The following is a 21,221-nucleotide window of genomic DNA, read 5'->3' as shown; positions in this document are numbered from 1 at the left end:
CTTTCTGTTACCTTAAAAATTAAATTTCTTTAAAAGGCAAAAAGTAATTAAGGTGTGCTTTATGAACAAAGCACTTTTAGAGATGGACGTAACAGTTAGGAAGTGATCTCCAAAGCCACAGGAAAAGAGTCCTGATTTTCCCATCATTTTCAATTCTCTGTTAACTGTGCGAAGCCACAACTTTTCAGCTGACATGAGTTTGGTCCACCAAGCTTTTCGTATGGCATTTTTTTACAGGAACTTGGGTCTATACTGCCCTCTGCTGTGTTGTGTGGAGATTGGGTTCAAAATCACACATATCAGTGGCTGCAGAGGAACGAGAAGTAGAAGTGACCAGAGAAGCCTCTCTATGGCTTTGCTTCATGACATATGAGCTCTGGAGAAACATGTTTGTAGCTGTGTATTTCAAGATGTAGGAAAAGTACCGGGAAGGCTATGGTGGATTTCAAAATATGATAAATGTGAAGAACATGGGAAGTAGAAAATAAGGTAACAAGACTTATGCCTTCACCATCTTTAAAAAACAAAGGCCGGGCAGTGGTGGCGCATGCCTTTGATCCCAGCACTTGGGAGGCAGAGGCAGGTGGATTTCTGAGTTTGAGGCCAGCCTGGTCTACAGAGTGAGTTCCAGGACAGCCAGGGCTTCACAGAGAAACCCTGTCTCAAAAAACCAGAAAAAAAAAGACAAACAAACAATGGACTCCACTGACATTTTCTGAATTTTTCTCTATTCTTTTTTTCACCATCCCCACCCCAAAGACTTTCCCCTCCTGGATGTCACATTTATCACTCATTTTGGTAGCACCAGAACCACACTGTCTTTCTACCACAGGATTATAGAAGTGAAGTTAATCAACTCTTTAACCTTGTTTTCTTTCTATATGGCACTGGCTGTCCTTCTAAGCCAGTGGTTCTCAACCTTCCTAACGCTGTCACTCATTAATACACTTCTTCATGTGGTGGTGACTCCAATCATAGAATTATTTCATTGCTACTTCATAACTGTAATTTTGCTGCCATTAGGAATTGAAATGTAAATATCTGTGCTTTCTGGTAGTCTTAGGTGACCCCTGAGAAAAGGGTGGTTTGACCCCCAACCCCACCTCAAGGGGTTGCAACCCACAGGTTGAGAACCACTGTAAATCTATCAGGTTTTTAGTGGCTTTTGATGAAGGGCAGTTATAGCTGCTACTGAATTGCTGTTGTTGGTTTGTTTGGTGGGGGTGAGCAGGATCTCAGGGTACAGTTAGGTAAATTAGAAATTCTCCTGCTTCAGCACAAGGGCTGAGATTTCAGGCATGAGACACTATGCTTGGTAGGGGAAGGTTTTAGCAGGCAATATATGAGCCTGCTTTGCCCTCAGACCTCTTTATGTCTGAACCACCCCCAGAAGATGCCTTCCACACATGGGGAGGGCCTTCCCCTCTCAGTCCTTTCAGGAAGTACAGATCAGCTCAAAACAGTGCTATTTGCATCTTTTTCTTCTCCCTCTTTCCCTCTCCCCCTCTCCCCCGCTACACCCCCTCCTCTCTCTTATGAATCACTGAGTTTTATTAGGGGTGCTTACAGGAATACGCGTTGGGTGAGGGGTCACTGCAGTGAGAGCAGAAACGACTCAAAGACAGCTGCATCTCCAAAGCTCACCCCGAAGCTCACAAAAGCTGGAGCAGACTGCATGTGCTACAGGTAGCTCAAAGCTTTCAGCGTGTCTTTTCTAGGGAACTAGTAGGTCTCAGCCTCTTTCAGGGAGCTCAGCTGGCCTTTGTTTTATCTGTGCATCTGGCCTCTGCTTTATCTAGTCAGCTTTCTAGAAAATCTGGTCTCTGATTCCTCCTGGGCTAGTCTGAGTGATTCTCAGCAGTCTACTATTTACATACTCATGAATAGGGAGGTGGCTAGTGATCCTGGTCAGTTTCAGGAACTTCCTGAAGCTATTTTGAATTATTTACTTCCTATCCCAAGGAGCTTCCAGGAAGAATGAAGTATTTCTCCTCCCCTTAGAACTTTCTGTTGTTTTACATCCTTGTAAACATCTCACCTTAAAATTGTCTACTGTTTACTTTTTTAAAAAAAACTTTTATCAACTCTGTGATTTTACGTCATTCACCCTAATCTCATTTGTAACTTTAATTTTTTCAAACCTTACTTTTAATGATGGTTCTTAAATGCTTGAACCTCCCTTGTAGCCCACCACCCACCAGAGGTAGTAGAAAAGAAATGATACAGGGGAAGTGAACCTGTTTAGAAAAGTTTTTTGGAGCAACTCCCGTCTTCTTGTCTGGAAATCGGCAGTTTGGTTCACTGATTAGCAGGCGCAGCAGCTCGATCCACTCACAAACACTTAAGGGATACGCCAGCAGTCCAGTTCAGTAGAACCAGGTTAGCAACAGCAGTGACATGACCCAGCAGAGAAGGCCAGGCCTCAACCTGGGCTCAAGTCAGCAGGAGATACCTGGAGGAAAACCAGAGGTTCTCAGCTGTGCCTCCCTCGGGGAACGAAGATCAGTGAAGATGTGCACAAGGGTTGCACAGCTAGCTGTACCAGCAAGCCAAGCTCTCTCCGTCACTCTGTGGAGTCCTATTTATACCCTCCAAACATCACGTATCCTCCATGTGCCTTGCCTCAGCACTTGTCTTGCCTCAGCATCTAGTCAGCCTGACTCCATGTAAGCGGCAACAAACTGCATTACACCATCAGAACGGTGGTCCATTTCTCTCTGTGGAATTCTGACAAATGCAGCTCAACTATGCAATATAAAGCGGACTAATACATGCGAGTAGCTAGCAAAGAATCCTTCATCACATGTCCTTTCACATGCTTGCTTTCACATCCTTTCTCCTGTGTCTGCTTCAGCCAAACATTCCTTCACGAGTCTGACTTAGCCTTTCACACCTGTATCCCCTTTAGCAAAATGTTCCTTCATGTGTTTGCCCCAGCAAAATGCCATGCAACCAACTTTCTAGAGAACACTTACGTTTCCACTTCACTCAATATCCCCATCCTTTCATCTCTGCCCTTTGCCTTTGCCACCTCCCACTCAAAAGAAAATTTAAAAAACCAAAAATATATTAAAATTTAAAATAAACAAAATAAAATATCTCATCGTGGAGGCTGCAGTGTGTCACAATGTGTCCCACAGTACAACCTTTTGTCCACACATCTTTACTTGCAAATATCCATTGCAATTGGCTCGAGACCTCTGGTCTCTGCTACAGTATCAATATTGGATCCTCACTGGGACTTCTCTTAGATGTCATATTGTTGCCCTGTGTCATGGAGATCCTGCAGCTTTACATCTGTAGGACCAGCCTCTTCACACACCCCAGCAGTTCAAATGGGACACAGTGGCTGCCAAGCGTGGAGCGGAGCAGGCCGCAACATTTTGGCCCACAAAGCCGGGCAGTACGGGCCACAACAGTTTGGCGCTCAATGAGAGGCAGCAGAACGAGAGACCCAGTGAGGGACGTTACTGGAAGAAGGTGATCACGAATCTGCCACGTTGAGAAAGGTAAGGAAAATGGGACAAGAAATTAGTCAACCTGAATCCAAAATTAGTCAGCTTGAATTCAACTCTCTGTTTCAGTTTTGTTTGCTGCTCACGTGTGTTAATTTTCTGCTTTTGTTCTTGAATGCTGTCTTTTTTGTTCAAAATAAAAAGAAGCGTAAGTTAGAATCCAAAATACAACCAAAGGTTGATGACAATTTGTCAGAGCCGGATTGTGCTGACTGAGAGGAAGAGGAAGTCAAATTTTATGACGCTAAAATGCCCTTTCCCTATGTGCCTCTACCTCCAAGTGTTCCCCCAGAGGAGACAGTAGTTATAAATCCCAAAAAGGAGTTACAGGACAAAATTTCTACCCTTAAACAACTGATAGAGTTAGAAAAAGAGTATCAGGGCTTAAGTAACCAGTTACAGAAATTAAGGACAGGGAAGAGGTCTCAAGAGACTGCGAAAATCCCCCGGATTTTCACGTTCCTCAACCTGGTGTCCAAAGGCAGTCCCTATCCTCTAGCTTTAGTTCAGCTACAGATCAGCCAGAGGAGGGAGACGCTAAGGCTTTCCCTGTATCAGAGACCAGAGACACTCAAGGGTTGCTTGGAGACATCACACAGGGTTTAATTTTCAAATTATTAAAGAATTAAAAAATTCAGTATCTCAATATGGTGCCACTGCTCCCTTTACTCTTGCAATTTTAGAATCTGCTGCAGAGAAGTGGCTGACTCCTAGTGATTGGAATATGTTAGTGAGGGCAGTTCTTAGTGGTGGAGACTATCTTATTTGGAAATCAGAGTATCATGAGAATTGTAAAGAGACAGCTAGGAGAAACATTCAGGCAGGCAATGGTTGGTCCTTTGATGCCTTAGTAGGAGAAGGGCAATTTGCTTCTAGTGATAACCAGATGCAATATGACCCAGGTTTATATGCTCAAATTCAAAATGCAGCCATGAAGACTTGGCGTAAGCTCCTAGTAAAGGGAGACCCTGGTGCATCTTTAACAGCAGTGAGGCAAGGGCCTGATGAACGATTTTCTGACTTTGTTCATCGATTAATGACAACAGCAGGGAGGATTTTTGGTAATGCAGAGGCAGGTGTAGACTATGTGAAACAACTTGCATGTGAAAATGCCAATTCTGCCTGCCAAGCGGCCATTAGACCCTACAGGAAAAAGACGGATCTTACAGGGTATATCAGACTCTGTTCTGACATAGGTCCCTCTTACCAACAGGGCTTAGCTATAGCGGCTGTAAGAGACTTTTTGGCAAGTAAAGACAGAAAGGCATGTTTTAAATATGGTAAGCCTGGACACTTTGCAAGAGATTGCAGGGTAGAAAATGAGTTAACCCAGAGACAGCCCAGAAAACAGCCTGGGCTCTGCCCACATTGCAAACGTGGAAGGCATTGGGCTAGTCATTGTATGTCTAAAAGAGATGCACAAGGTAACACCCTTTCCCATGATCAGGGAAACGGGAACAGGGGCCAGCTCCAGTCCCCGAACTGACACAAGCCAAAACAGGCTTATGGAGCAGTCAGTGTCCTACCAGCAAATACCAATCCCTTTGTGAACTTAGTCGAGCAACGCCAGGAAGTGCAGGACTGGACCTTGGTTCTGCCACCCACACAGTATTAACCCCAGAAATGGGACCTCAGGCCTTACCCACTGGAGTGTTTGGACCGCTCTATCCAAATGTGTTTGGCCTGATAGTGGGAAGAAGTAGTGCTACTATGCAGGGATTACAAATTTTTCCTGGAGTTATAGATAATGATTATCAGGGTGAGATTAAGGTAATGGCGCAGGCAATTCAGAACATAGTCACCATTCCTACAGGAAAGAGGATAGCTCAACTATTGTTAATTCCATTGTACCCTACTAATCACAAATATAAAAATCCTAAAATTGGGGATCAAGGCTTTGGTTCCTCTGATGCATACTGGGTACAGCCTATAGTTAAACAAAAACCTATGATGACAATCTGGCTAGATGGAAAGGCATTCCAAGGCTTGGTTGACACAGGAGCTGATGTGACTATCCTAAAACAAAGTGATTGGCCTGCTACCTGGCCTCTTACCCCAACCTTAACCAATTTAAGGGGTATTGGCCAAAGTCAAAACCCACTACAAAGCTCTAAGGCGCTGACGTGGAAAGATAAAGAAGGAAATACAGGAAATATACAACCCTATGTCATCTCAGGCCTTCCCATCAATCTCTGGGGCAGAGATCTGTTATCCCAGTTGGGTTTGATTATGCGCAGCCCTAATGAAGTAATCACAGCTCAAATGATAAACTCTGGATTTTCCCCAGGGAAAGGATTAGGAAAAAGTGAAGATGGGATCACTCATCCTATTGAGGTTTATGGTAACACTGAAAGAAAAGGCTTTTTTATGGGGGCTACTGATTCAGCTGCACCCCTAGGACGTTGTACAGATCCCATCACCTGGAAAGGGGACCCGCCCGTCTGGGTGGATCAGTGGTCCCTAACCACCAAAAAATTACAAGCTGCCCAGTTGCTAGTGCAGGAGCAATTACAGGCAGGGCATTTAGAAGAGAGTAACTCTCCCTGGAACACCCCAATATTTGTCATTAGGAAAAAGTCAGGAAAGTGGAGATTGTTGCAAGACTTGAGGGCTGTTAATGCAACCATGATTAAAATGGGAGCCTTACAACCTGGGCTGCCCACACCGGTGGCCATAACTTTAGGTTATTATAAAATAGTTATAGATTTAAAAGACTGTTTTTTTACTATCCCCTTGCATCCTAATGATAGAACACGTTTTGCTTTCAGTATTCCCTCTATAAGCTTTAGAGAACCTATGAAAAGATATCAATGGAAGGTATTGCCTCAGGGTATGGCTAACAATCCTACCTTGTGCCAAAAGTTTGTGGCTTCTGCCATAGAGGGTGTTAGAACTATGTGGAAGCAAATTTACATGATTCATTTCATGGATGATATTTTGATAGCTGGAAAAGATGGAAAACAGGTACTCCAGTGCTTTGATGATCTTAGAACAGCTTTACAGACTGCAGGGTTACAAATAGCACCAGAAAAGGTACAATTACAAGATCCATATATTTATTTAGGATTTCAGATTAATGGTCCAAGTATTATTAATAGTAAAGCCACACTGAGGACTAATTCCCTTAAGACACTTAATGATTTTCAAAAACTACTGGGAGACATTAATTGGCTAAGACCATATTTGAAACTCAGGACAGGAGAATTGAAGCCTCTGATATTCTCAAGGGAGATCCTGACCCTAAGTCTGACAGGGCTCTAACAGAGGAGGGTAGAAAAGCCTTACAGAAGGTAGAGAGTGCTATTTCATCCCAATTTGTAACTCATATTAATTATTCTAAGCCTTTATATTTTCTTATTTTTAACACTAAACTGACTCCTACTGCAGTTTTTTGGCAAACTGCACCCATATTATGGGTTCATCTTCCCTCATCCCCCAAGAAGGTTCTTAATCCATACTATGCAGCTGTAGCAGATATGATTATGTTAGGCAGAGATAACAGTCAAAAATATTTTGGAAAAGATCCTGATGTCATAGTACAACCTTATACAAGGCATCAGGTTGATTGGCTTATGCAGAATTCTGAAGTCTGGCCTATTGCATGTGCCTCATTTGCTGGTCAGATAGACAATCATTATCCACCAGATAAATTGGTTCAGTTTTGTAATCATCATGAATTTTTTTTTCCATCTCGTACTGCACATGAACCTATCAAGGAAGCATTGCTAGTTTTCACTGATGGTTCCTCATCAGGAACAGCTGCTTATGCCTTTAAGGATCACGTAATCTCTTTTGCTACATCATCTGTGTCAGCTCAATTGGTTGAATTACATGCTGTTATTGCGGTGTTTCAAGCATTCCCAAATCAAACTATTAATATTTATACAGATAGCTCATATATAGCTCAGTCTATCCCTCTGCTAGAAACTGCTGCACAAATAAAGCATTCCTCAGAAGCAGCTGATTTGTTTTTACAGTGCCAATAATTAATTTTGAGGAGAAAGTGTAAATTCTTTATAGGACACCTGAGAGCCCACACTGGGCTACCAGGTCCTCTCTCTGAAGGAAATACCAAGGCAGACCTAGCTACTTGGATAGCTGCAGTGACTTTATCAGATCAAAAATATAATTTGGATCAGGCCATAAAGGCACATGAGTTACATCACCTTAATTCTAAAACCTTAAGAGTTATGTTTAAAATTACCAGAGAACAAGCTAGACAAATTGTCAAACAATGTCAATCATGTGTTAAACTTTTACCAGTTCCTCATTTGGGTGTAAATCCAAAGGGACTGATACCAAACAGTATCTGGCAAATGGATGTTACTCATTATAATGAATTTGGAAAACAGAAATATATACATGTATGTATAGACACATACAGTGATTTCATTTATACAACATTACAAACTGGAGAAGCAAGCAAGCATGTGATCGCTCATATGCTTGCTACAATCGCTGTATTGGGTGTGCCTAAACAGATAAAAACTGACAATGGCCCAGGTTATACAAGCTCCAATTTCTACCAATTTTGTGAGAAATTGGGAATACTACATTAAACGGGTATTCCATATATTCCACAGGGCCAAGGTATGGTAGAAAGGGCACATCAAACCATTAAATGTCAATTTGAAAAAATTTAAAAAGGGGAATGGTATCCTACCAATGGATCCCCCAGAAATATCCTTCATCATGCACTCTTTATTTTAAATTTTTTAACTTTGGATTCTGAAGGAAAATCTGCTACAGATAGATTCTGGCATCTTGATACCAAAAAGAATTTTGCAACAGTCCTCTGGAAAGATCCATTAACTGGAACCTGGAATGGGCCAGATCCAGTGCTTATCTGGGGAAGAGGTTCTGTTTGCATATATTCCCAAACTGCAGATGCTGCACGTTGGCTGCCAGAGAGACTGATTAAACAAATAGACAACAATAACAAATCCAGGGAGGAGAAACCCCCTGAGAAGCGTATTTTTTCTTTGCAGGAAATATGAAGGAAACATGAAGATGCTTCACAATTGCCTTCAAACTGGAACAGATCAACGAGTAAACCTGACTTGGGAAGTTCTCAGTGCTAAAGGAGACATCACCACCCGCATCTCCAGGGTGGCTCTATTGGACTCTTGATTCCCTGACTTATGATTTAGTGGGGTATATTGTTTAAACCCACTACCACAGTTATTATAGTTGTTTTGGGGTTTGAGATTGATTGAGCGGGGACAGGGATTTCCTTACTTGTTTTGTTAAGATCAAAGCTATGATCAATTCTGTATTTTTGTGAGATACCCTTAAAAAGAGTGTTGCTTTTATACTGAATATTCAGGCATTGCTAAGTCTCTTGTCTCTTGGGTTGATGTGGTTCAACTGACTGATGGCTTTTGTACGATGCTATTCAAATGAAACCCATACAGGTCCAATATTACAGGCTGGAAGTAGGGAACTCTGAAACCTCTGTCATCAAGACAGACGAGGATTAACCCCTAACTTATGCGCTAAGCCGGATAGTCAATGACGGGTAAGAGAGCATACCGAGACCCTTGCCCCTAAAAGAAGGGAGGCCTCACCATCCTTAGACAGGAGCTCAACCAATGGCTATTGAGTATCCAAGGACGGAAAAGGGAGGCTGGGGTCCTTTGTTCCAACCTAGGACAGGCACGGTTTCCGTAAGTTTTTCCAGCCTTCCCTTTTGAAAAAAAATTTTAAAAGGGGGACCTGTTGGGAGCCGACTTTTAGCAGAAAGCGGCTAGATCAACTTTGCAGCCATCTGGAACCATATACCCTGACGAAAGACTTGGTTTTCAAAAGCCTATAACAGCTGAAGTATACTCTGATAAGTATATTGTTTATCCCACATAGCTTGTTTTGCTGTTTACTGCCCCCCAGCTGCAAGGTGCACATGGTAGTCACGCCTGCAAGGCATGCAGTTCATGTGCTGTCCACGTGCTATCCATGCCATACATGCCTGTAAGGCGCACAGTGTACGTGCTGTCCACGCTATAGATGCCTGTAAGGATTACATCATATCCACACCTGCAAGGCACGTGCCTGCAAGGCACGTGCCTACAAGGCACGTGGCAAAAGCGTATAAATACCTCAGAATTCCCTTCAAAAAAAGAGACTTGGAAAGAGACTTGATCACACCCTGTCTTGTCTCCATTCTTCGAGTCTCCTGCCCCTGCAGCCCCACTCTCTCTCTTGACCAGAGCACTTAGCCCAAAAGCGTTGAGGCAGAGTAAAGGCCACAACATTGTGGTGCCCAAAGAGTACGGGCCGCAACAAGCTAGGACTGGGTGGTAGCTGAGCTGGCAATCATACCACCAAGGTGAGCTTTCCTGCACTGGCACAGCTAGCTTACCCAATGCCACAGCTGGCAAGAGGCAGGGTCAACTCTCCTGCTCTCATGTCCTCAGGACTGCCTCACTCAGCACTCATGACACCAGAGCCTGTACTACTTGTGCTGCCCAGGCGAGGAAAAAACACAAAAACCACAGTGAGCTCATCTTCAGGTGCAGGAAGTGCTGCCCAGTGGTTGTCTCTGACTCAAGCCATTTAAGACATAACAGTTCATACTGACCTTTAATTTCATGAGTCCTATGTAAAGCTTTTTGGAATTCCTTAAGATTAACAAACCCCATACAGAACATAACAGGGAATGATGAGGTCAGCATGACCCTGCTCTGAGTTAAGTTATTTTTCTGTGTCAATGACTAGTGGGCATATTACAACAAAATATAGCTGGCAGGCATGAAACAAAATAGGTACAGCTGTGGACAGACCTCAACAACAAATCATCTGCAAAGTGGATTTTTTTTTCTGACCTGGCTCCATTAAACAGCAGCCTTGGTGGAGAGGGGTTTCTAGTCTAATTTATTTTATATACTATCTTAGGGTTTTTACTGATATGAGGAAACATCATGACCAAAAGCAAGTTGGAGAAAAGAAGATTTATTTTACTCACAAGTTTATAAAATAGTTCCTCATCAAAAACACTTATGGTAAGAATCTGGAGAAAAAAGCTGATGCAGGTTCTATAAAGCCTTGTGCCTCATGCCTTGCTAAGTCTGCTTTCTTATAGAACCCTAGACTACTAGCCCAGGAGTGTCCCACCCACAATGGGCTGGATGCTGTTTATTAATTAGTAATTAAGAAAATACCTCAATAGAATTACCAGCTTCATGATATGGAAGCATTTTCTTAGTTGAGATTCCCTCCTCTCAGATGACTATAGCTTGTGTTAAGTTGATAAGACTAGCCAGCACATATGCTAATTTTTACCTCACTCTTTGTCCATACGACAGCAAATCTCTCCAAGGATGAGTTTTATTTATTTATTGCATAACATAAAGTTGAGTCTGTGTTGAGAACCGCTCTGCCCTACGTTGGGCGCCAAAAATGTTGCAGCCTGAGCTGCCCCACACTTGGGGGCCAAAATGTTGTGGACCACTCTGTCAATGTTGGAACCTGCACTGCCAAAAGCCTTGTGGGCTAAGTTGTTAGAGGCCGCACTGTCCCAAGCAGCTCTCATCTGCGGGTCGGGGTTCAGCAAGAGAGAGAGTGAGGACGGACTGAAAAATGGAGACCAGACAGAGTGTGATTCAATCCTGTTTATTCTTCAGTCTCTCTTCCTAGTCCAAGTCCCAAGTCTTGAGTTCCTAGTCCCTAGTTCCTAGTCCCTAGTGCCTCCAAGTTCCAAGTTACTTCTTCCAAGTGCTAAGTGCCTAGTGTCTAATTCCAAGTTCTTCCTCCAAGTGCTTAATACTTAATAATCATGATTTCTTCTGTCTGCCTCTTGCCTTTTATATGTCTCACTTCTAAGCCTCGCCTTTAAGTCATGCCTTTAAGTCATACCCTTAGGTCTTGTCTCTAAATCTGATCTCCAAGTCACGCCCTTACGTCACACACCTTTAAGTCTCACACACCCAAGGAAGGATCCTGGGTATCTAAACCAAGATGTTATCAGAATGTGCTCAGCTGTTGTAGGCTATTGTAAACAAGCCTCTTGTCAGGGTATACAGCTCAAGATGGCTGCAAGGATAATAGCCGCCTTCTGTCGGCTCCCGACAAGTCTGTCAAAATCCTAGAAAGAAAGCCACAAAGGCTGTCTTAGGGTTTTTATTGCTGTGAAGGGACACCATGGCCAAGGAAACTCTTATAAAGGAAAGCATTTAATTTGGGCTGGCTTACAGTTTCAGAGGTTTAGTCCATTATTATCAATGGCAGGCATCGTATTTGTTGTGGTTTGAATATGCTTGGCCCAGGAAGTGGCACTATTTGGAGGTGTGGCCTTGTTAGAATAGGTGTGTCTCTGTGGGTATGGGTTTTAATACCCTTGTCCTAGCTTCCTGGAAGCCAGTATTCTGCTAGCAGCCTTCAGATGAAGATGTAGAACTCTCAGATTCTCCTATACCATGCCTGCCCAGATGCTGCCATGCTCCTACCTTGATGATAATAGACTGAACCTCTGCACCTGTAAGCCATCCACAATTAAATGTTGTACTTATAAGAGTTGCCTTGGTCATGGTGCCAGTTCACAGCAGTAAAACCCTAACTAAGACAGTGCTGGAAAAGGAGCTGAGAATTCTACATCTGGATCCACAGATAGCAAGAAGAGATAGAGCCACAGTGGGCCTAGCTTGAGAATCTGAAACCTTAAAGCCCACCCCTAGAGACACACTTCCTCCAATGAGGCCACACCTACTCCAACAAGGCCATACCTCCTAATAGTGCTACTTCCTATAAGCCTATGGAGGTCATTTTCCTTCAAATCACCACAGAGGCCAGCACAGCACCCTTTGGGAGGCCTATGGAAATGTTGGAAGGAGCAAAATACTCTAAAAAGAGACATTTGTGCCTCCCTTTGTCTGATAGACTGTTGAAATGGTACTTTACTCACACATAATGAAGTCACAACTATTAGTTTAGATAAAAGACCTGGATCAAAAGCTTATACCCTGCATAGGCTCATTGATATGATGCTGTAGAATAGGCTAAGGTATTCTAGATAAATAGAAATCAGAATGATTGCCTCAAAGGTTGCTAAAAAGAGGGGCAAGAGAACTTTCTGAAGTCACAAACATGTTTTATATTTTTATTTAAGTTGTGATAAAAAGAGAGTGTTTACAGTTACCAAAATTTCTCAGTTGATTAGATTTGTATATAGCTAAGATCTGTGTGTTTTAGTGTTGGTAACTTTTTAATTAAAGATTTATTAGTTCTATTTTTATGTGTATTAGTATTTATTTGCATGTTTGTATGTGTACAATGTGTGTGCAGTGCCCCAAAACACCAGAAGTGGGTATCATATTCACTGGGATGGAGTTACAAATGGTTGTGACAGGGGTGCTGGGATCTAAACCCAGGTCCTTTGCAGGAGCAGCACATGCTCTTAACTGCTGAGCCATCTCTCCAGCCCATATTGGTATTTTTCTTTTAATGAGAAAAAATCTCAAATGATCTAAAAATGTGTAAATTATAGGACTCACACAACACTTCTTTGATAAAACAACAATAATAAATGATTACTAACACTAATAATAATAACAATAACAAATGATTGCTAACATACAATGCTATTTTTAAAAACTTATGTATATTAAACTCATTTAACCTTCACAATAACTACCTTAGGGGTTAGTAGTATTCATGTTTATTATAATAAAGTATGAACTGAAACAGAGACAGCAACTCACCAAGATCACATAGCTGGGCAGCAGCAGACCTGGGGCCTGAACCAGTCTCCAGTGCTTTGCTAAGTTACACTCTGCTCTCCAACAAAACAGAACACCCAGGCCATGCTTTTCTCCCTGTCCATATAGGACTCACAATGTGTGATCTCAAGGGCTTTTACAAGCTATGGAGGTGCTCAGCATAAACTAATAACCCCCAGGAACAATTTGGGACAAGATTACCATCAACATGACCATCCACGTAGGTACTTCATATGAAAGTTGTTGTGCTGTCTCTGAACCGCCCATACTTCCAAATAACAAAGACATCCAGCTCTTTTCTGAAATATAAACAGAGCTGAAAGAAGCGTGGGCAGGTACATAACATTACTCCTGAGAACTTGATTTTTTTTAGTTCCCCTCTCACACTAAGCTTAGAGGGTAAAGATGGTTGTTTTCTATTTTGTGGGGCTCTGCATCCAAGCCAGGGCCTTGCACATACTAACATGTGCTCTATCTCTACATTGCTTTTTTTCGTTGCTACAATGGAATACCCAGCCAATGTTGGAAGGTTTACTTCTGGCTCACAGTTTAAGGGGTACAATCCATCATGATGAGGAAGTCACGGGGACAGGAACACGAGGCAGCTGACCACACTGTATCTCTAGTCAGGCGGTAGAGAAGAGAGATGACTGCTGGTGCTCAGCTTGCTTCATCCTTTTTATTCAGTTGGTGGAACCTCCTACCTCAACTAACTCAATCCAGAAACTCTCACAGGCACAACCAGACACTCGTCTTCTAGGTGATTCTAGATCCAGTCAAGTTGATGATCAAGACTGACCATCACAGTCACTGAGCTGCGCCTCCCACCTTGTTGAGTTTCTCACCCTCTTTGAACAGGTAGCCTGCCAGGAACATGAACACATAAAGATGAAGATGAAAGACAAAACTCACAAAGTAAGAAGACCCTACTAAGTGCAAGGTAATTTGGGACCAGAATGTTTGCACAGCACCAGTCAGAACTCAGATTATTTACTAGATGCAAAAAGGAAAATAAATATTTACAATGCAGAATTGGGGCAGCTACCATCTTAATTCTTCCAGCTTGGCCAGGAAGATAGTAGGACGACCTGACATGATGTACAGTGAGCTGCGAGATGTGACTGTGGGTTACTGTCAAAATGCTTGAATTGACTATCCAGAGAGCTAGGGATGGAAGAACCAGACAAGGAATGCTGTGAGGAATAGATAAATCCAGATTGCTGGTCATTGTACACAGCAAACTCCTCTATTTTCAGAGGAGGGTTGAGGAAGCATGTTGTTGCAGGACATTTGATCACATTGTGAACTCCAAGACTGTGAACTGGAAAAAACCTTGTTGTGTTGTGGCTCATCCCTAGCACACCTTTAATCCAAAGAACTTTCTGTAGAAAGGATTAAATAAAGTCAATGACAGGTCAAGAGACAGAGCAAGAGATCACTTGACAGGAAGTGAACATGAGAAAAAAACAGGAAAGAGAATAGAGGGTCTTTGAGTTGAAAGATGTTTTAAGACAGTATGGAGAAAAAGCATTTTCCTTCTGGGACCTCAGTGGAATAGGAGGGCCAGCTGAGTACTTCCTCTGACTCTCTGAGGTATGACTTTCATACCCAGCATCTGGTCACTGAGTCTTCTTTGGTAAACTTGAACGGCTGGGATTTTTGTTTTTAAGAACAACAGTATGTGGGTTACTGTTGTATATTAAGAGAGAGCTACCAAGGATCCTTACATGTGCTGTAAGATGAATGAAGACACTGGCACTGACTATTTGGCACTGTGACAGCTGGCACAGGTGGTTGATGGAGGAGGAATTGGAGTTATAGAGGAGAGCAAGCACCAGAAGTTGGCTAAAGGTGATTTTGTGACTTCCTTCCTTTTTTGTGCCCTAGCAAACTAAGCACCTTTCATATTTCCTTGGAGCTATAGGTATGCCTGGCTTAACGTCCTTGATCAGGGTACAGGAAAAAGGTCAAATATCTGCTGGATCTAATCAGACAATGGTTGTCAGTGGGGCAGCAGATGCCTGTGGGTCTTTGGCTGGGCAGATTGGCCACCTGCTTGGGTGTTCCAGAGTGGTGGGAATTTGTGGAAAACATGAGAAATGCCTCTTCTTGACCTCAGAGCTGGGGTTTGATGCTTCAGTTAACTATAAAACAGGGAATGTGGCAGAGCAGCTTTGAGAAGCATGCCCAGATGGAGTGGATGTTTACTTTGACAATGTTAGAGGTGACATCAGCAATGCAGTGATAAGTCAGATGAATCAGAACAGCCACATCATTCTGTGTGGTCAAATCTCTCAGTACAATAAAGATGTGCCCTATCCTTCTCCACTGCCCCCTGCTGTAGAAGCAATCCAGAAGGAAAGAAACATCACAAGAGAGATATTTGTGGTAATAAATTATAAAGATAAATTTGAGCCTGGAATTTTACAGCTGAGTCAGTGGTTTAAAGAAGAAAGGCTAAAGATCCAGAAGACTGTAGCAAATGGCTTGGAAAACGTGAGGGTTGCATTCCAGTCCATGATAACAGGAGGCAATGTAGGGAAGCAGATCGTCTGCATTTCAGAAGATTCTTCTCTGTAGTCTTGGTGTATCTTCATCAAGGAAACCCTCCATTTTTCACTTCCCACAAAGATTCTTAAGATACATTTTAAAAAATAACCTTTCAATACAGAGAGAGAGAGAGAGAGACACAGACACACAGAGACACAGAGAGAGAGCGAGACTGTAGGGCCGTAAAAGGGTTCTTGGTTTTGGTCGAAGCGTTGGCTGGAAATAGCCTGGAGACCCAACAGGCATCTATTGCCTGTAAGGGACGGGCATCTATTCTGCTGTACTCCCAGAATCCAGGCTCCTAACACATGGTGTGGAACTCCATTGACCTACACTGTTCAGTCATGTTCAGGACAATGCAGCCCCACCCAAAGAGCACAGGAAAAGGGCATGACTACAGGCCTCAGGCCCTAGAGAGATTTTCATACTAATGAGGACCTGAAGGCCAGAGGACATAGCCAATTAAGCATTCTTCACCAGCCCCCTCCCCCCTTTCCCCCTCCCTATTTAACTAAGGTATGCCCTGAGTTTGGGGTGGGGGGTGCACCCAGACCATCTACATTCACCATGGACAATAAACTCTTGGAAACCCACGAACTCCCTCTCCCTCATGTCGATTGTGGCCTGTCATCTTGTGACCCCGTGGAGGACTTACCTGCAACCCAGCCACAGGTCTGCTACGGCTTTTTCCCACAAGCCACCAGAATGATAGAGGGGGGAAATTCAAAACTCTAGTCATAAAACAAACAAAACAAAACCAAGGAACTGCAACGAGTTAGCTGTGGTAGTTTACACCTGAAATCCAAGGACTCAGGAGAAAGCTGAGGCAAGAGGAATGTAAGGGCCCATGATTCCCTATAGAATGGCATCCCAGACTCAAATATAATGTAAACACAAGTGTTTTGTTCTGCAGAAGTAGAGCATGCTGAGGTCTCCCATTACCAAGATAGAGAGACCCCCAAAGTGAGTTTGCAGGCCCAATTTAAAGCACCTTAGGAGAACCCGGGGATAGGTGGGCTTTGTCTTACTCTGACTCTAAGGACATTCCATTACTGGGGTGTGGGGCTGGCTGGAAAGTGCTGACCCATTATCCTTGTTTGAGGCCAGGTAGTGGGACAGTTTCTGACTAGCTGCCTGAAGCCTGGGTTTTTAGGCCTAGTCTCCTTAACTGTCAATTTGAAGTGTGTCATGGAATCAGCCTAGCCTTTTCATCCCCACCACCCTTTCAGTAATGGGCCATCTCAATTCTTTGAGATGTGTCTGAAGCCTCTACATTAGCAGCTCCAGCCAGTCCTATGCCAAGGAGAGAACCTAGTAACACAGTGGAAATGACTATTCTTTTAACCCAATTGTTTGAGGGTGCTAGCTGGTTTAAGACATCCTCCCCAGAGCAATGTCACTTGGTACAAGCTGTAAAGAACATAAAAATTCTCAGTCATATTTACAACTAGGTTCTAAATGCTTGGGGTAAGTCCCAAGGTACAAGCCCACCAAACATTCTCTGAGGGCAGCATGTATCCAGTTGCAGAAGTGGGAATAGGCTGTGGGTACCTTGTCTCCAATGCAGAGTCCCTGTTCAGTAACCAACAGTTCTGTGTTCTGTGTCCTGGGACAGAGGAGTTAAGAACCAGCAGCTCAATTGGCCTTTTTGCCAGCCACTGTGAACTTGATGACAAGGTTGTTGCAACATCCTCTGGGAGTACCCAGATAGTAAGGAAGTTAGTGGCTGGTGCAGCAAAGTGTAAGCAGCAAGCAAGCAGAATCAGGAGCACTGGAGTCCCAGTATCAGTGGGTTGACAGGAATCTTCCATTGTTCTCATGGTGGTTCATCTGGAAGTCTCTGCTAGGACCTCAACTGACAGGCTTAATGTAGGAGTGATATATCCATGTCCTAACCCCATCCACCTTAACAGCCATAGGTGTGGTCAGGATCAGTGTGAGGTCCTTTCTAGCGCAGTTCCAGAGTCTTGTAGTTATGTCTCTTAATCCAGACTTCTTCACCTGGTTCAAAGCAAGGTGGGCTAGGGAGAGGAGCAGACTCATATGTCTGTTGGATGGCAGGACAGAGTTACTTCTGGACCCTATGGAGGGCTTCCAAGAATTTTAAAAACTTATGTTGGCCAGGCAGTGGTGGCACATGCCTTTAATCCCAGCACTTGGGAGGCAGAGGCATGTGGGGAGCCAACAGAAAGTGGCTATCATCCTTGCAGCCATCTTGAGCCATATACCCTGACAAGAGACTTGATTACATCAGCCTACAACAGCTGAGCACACTCTGATAACATCTTGTTTTAGATACCCAGGATCTTCCCTTGGGTATGTGAGACTTAAAGGTATGATTTAGAGCCAAGACTTAAGGGCGTGACTTAGAAGTGACACATAAAAGGCGAGAGACAGACAGAAGAGTTCAGTACAACTTGGAATAGGAATTAGGCATTGAGGAAGAAGACACTTGGACTAGAGAACTCAGAAGAAATTATTATTACGTATTAGGCACTTGGAAGAAAGCTTGGAAAGAAGCTTGGGACTTGGAGGCACTAGGGACTAGGAACTAGGGACTAGGAACTCAAGACTTGGGACTTGGAGAAAAGAAGAGAGACTGAAGAATAAACGGGATTGAATCACACTCGGTCTGGTCTCCATTCTTCGAGTCTGTCCTCACTCTCTTGCTGAACCCCGACCCATGGACCAGAGCAGCCTGGGGCAGTACGGGCTCTAACAAGTTAGTCCCCAAGGCTTTTGACAGTGCGGGTTCCAACATTGACAGAACAGTCTGAGACATTTTGGCCCCCAAACATGGGGTAGAGCGGTTCTCAACATTTTTGGCCCCCAAGTGTTGGACAGCTGGGGCTGCAACATTTTTTGGTGCCCAACGGGGGGCAGCAAGAACAAGAGGCTTTACTGGAAGAAGGATCTGCCGAAAATTCAGAAGTGAAAAGAAGGTGATCACTGCGAGAATCTGCCACATTGAGAAAGGTAAGTCATGTTAATGAAAATGGGGCAAGAAATAAGTCAGCCTGAACTCAACTCTCTGTTTTTATTTTGCTGTTTGCTGCTCACGTGTGTTAATTGTCTGCTTTTGTTTCGTTGTTTGAATGCTGTCTTTCATGTTCAAAATAAAAAGAAATGTATTTATCCAAAATTAGAATCCAAAATACAACCAAAGGTTGATGACAATTTGTCAGAGCCAGATAGTGCTGACCTAGAGGAAGAGGCAGCTGAACATTATGACCCTGAATGGCCCTCTTCCTGAAGACCTCCTCCCTATGTGCCTCCACCTCCAAGTGCTCCCCCAATGGAGATGGTGATTATAGATCCCAGATGGGAGTTACAGGAAAAATATCTGTTCTTAAACAACAAATAGAGTTAGAGAAAGAGTATCAGGACTTAATTAATCAGCTACAAAAATTAAAGACAGGGAAGATGTCTCAAGAGGTAAACTGCGAAAATCCCCCAGCTCCTTGCATTCCTCAACCAGGAGTCCAAAGGGAGTCTCTATCCCCTAGCTTAAGATTAGCCACAGATCATCCAGAGAAGGGAAACGCTGAGGCTTTCCCTGTATCCGAGACCGGAGACAATCAAGGGGTTGCTTGGAGACAGCACACAGGGTTTAATTTTCAAATTATTAAAGAATTTAAAAATGCAGTATCACAATATGGTACCACTGCTCCCTTTACTCTTGCAATTTTAGAGTTTGACGCAGAGGAATGGCTGACTCCTAGTGATTGGAATATGTTAGTGAGAGCAGTTCTTAGTGGTGGAGACTATCTTATTTGGAAATCAGAGTATCATGAGAATTGTAAAGAGACAGCTAGGAGAAACATTCAGGCAGGCAATGGTTGGCCCTTTGATGCCTTAGTAGGAGAAGAGCAATTTGCTTCTAGTGATAACCAGATGCAATATGACCCAGGCTTATTTGCTCAAATTCAAAATGCAGCCATGAAGGCTTGACGTAAACTCCCGGCAAAAGGAGACCCTGGTGCATCCTTAACAGCAATCAGACAAGGAACTGATGAAAGATTTTCTGATTTTGTTCATCGATTAATGACAACAGCAGGGAGAATTTTTGGTAATGCAGAGGCAGGAGTAGATTATGTGAAACAACTTGCATATGAAAATGCAAATCCTGCCTGCCAAGCAGCCATTAGACCCTACAGGAAAAAGACAGACCTTACAGGATATATCAGACTCTGTTCTGATATAGGTCCCTCCTACCAACAGGGCTTAGCTATGGTGGCTGCCATGCAAGGACAATCAGTAAAAGATTTTTTGGCTAGTAGAAACCAAAAGGCTTGTTTTAAATGTGGCAAGCCTAGACACATTGCAAGAGACTGCAAGGCAGAAAATGAGTTAACCCAGAGACAGCCCAGAAAACTGCCTGGGCTCTGTCCACTTTGCAAATGTGGAAAGCATTGGGCTAGTGAATGTAGGTCCAAAAGAGACACACAAAGAAACACCCTTTCCCATAATCAGGGAAATGGGAACAGGGGCCAACTCCAGGCCCCGAACCACCGCAAGCAAAAACAGGCTTATGGAGCAGTCAGTTTCTTACCAACAAACACCAATCCCTTTCAGAACTCAGTCGAGCAATACCAGGAAGCGCAGGACTAGACCTCAGTTCTGCCAGCCACACAGTATTAACCCCAGAAATGGGATCTGAGACCTTACCCACTGAAGTGGCTTTATCAGATTCACAAGAACCATCAAATGTATGTTGTGTTTTTTAAAAAGCCAAGGATATGTTTTATAGAGTGCAGCATGGTGAGGCAGGACGGGTGACTCAGCGGGCCCATGCTGAGGCATCCCATCCACAGAGGGACCAGCTATAGTATAGTATAAAATAGTTTATATAGAGAATGGGAGGAAAGTTGAGAAGGGAGTGGAGGTAGAGAGAAGGATAGAGAGAGGGAGAATAAGAGAATAAGAAAAGAGATAAGAGAGAGGGAGGGAGGGAGGAGGGAAGGAGGAAAAGAGAGGAGAGGAGAGGAGAGGAGAGGAGAGGAGAGGAGAGGAGAGGAGAGGAGAGGAGAGGAGAGGAGAGGAGAGGAGAGGAGAGGAGAGGAGAGAGAAGGCCAGCCAGGAACATGTGGAGAGGGGTGGGGAAGGGGAGAGGGGGAGAAAGGGGTCAGAGAGAGAAGGGGCACAGAGTGGAGGAGGGGCCAAACAGCCCCTTTTATAGGAAGCCAGGCCTACCTGTTGGGTGGAGCCTAGAAGGAGTGCCAACAATATGCATTAACAAAGGTGTGTGTGTGCCTGTGTGTGTGCCTGTGTTTGCAATAAGAATTTCAGTCATTGCCAAGGACCTGCCTTGACTTGGAGAGGGGTTCTGAGAGAAGGGGTGTCTGGGAGCTGCCAAAACAAATGACTGGAAGTCAAATTATGGTCCAGGCTGGCAGCCTATGCTCTGCTGGAGACAGCATTCCAGCCTGCTTTCTCTCTCTGCTTT

At 43.7% G+C, this 21,221-nt stretch overlaps 1 pseudogene; it reads left to right on the top strand.

The window, feature by feature from the left end:
* Positions 1–15,151: 15,151 nt before the first annotated feature.
* On the top strand, positions 15,152–15,873 carry LOC117705658 (prostaglandin reductase 2 pseudogene; annotated as a pseudogene).
* Positions 15,874–21,221: the final 5,348 nt, after the last annotated feature.

Source organism: Arvicanthis niloticus, chromosome 3 (assembly GCF_011762505.2).
Source record: "Arvicanthis niloticus isolate mArvNil1 chromosome 3, mArvNil1.pat.X, whole genome shotgun sequence".
In the NCBI taxonomy this organism is placed as follows: Eukaryota; Metazoa; Chordata; class Mammalia; order Rodentia; family Muridae; genus Arvicanthis; species Arvicanthis niloticus.
The sequence above is the reverse complement of the archived record's forward strand: the minus strand, read 5'-3'. Positions and strand labels throughout refer to the sequence as shown.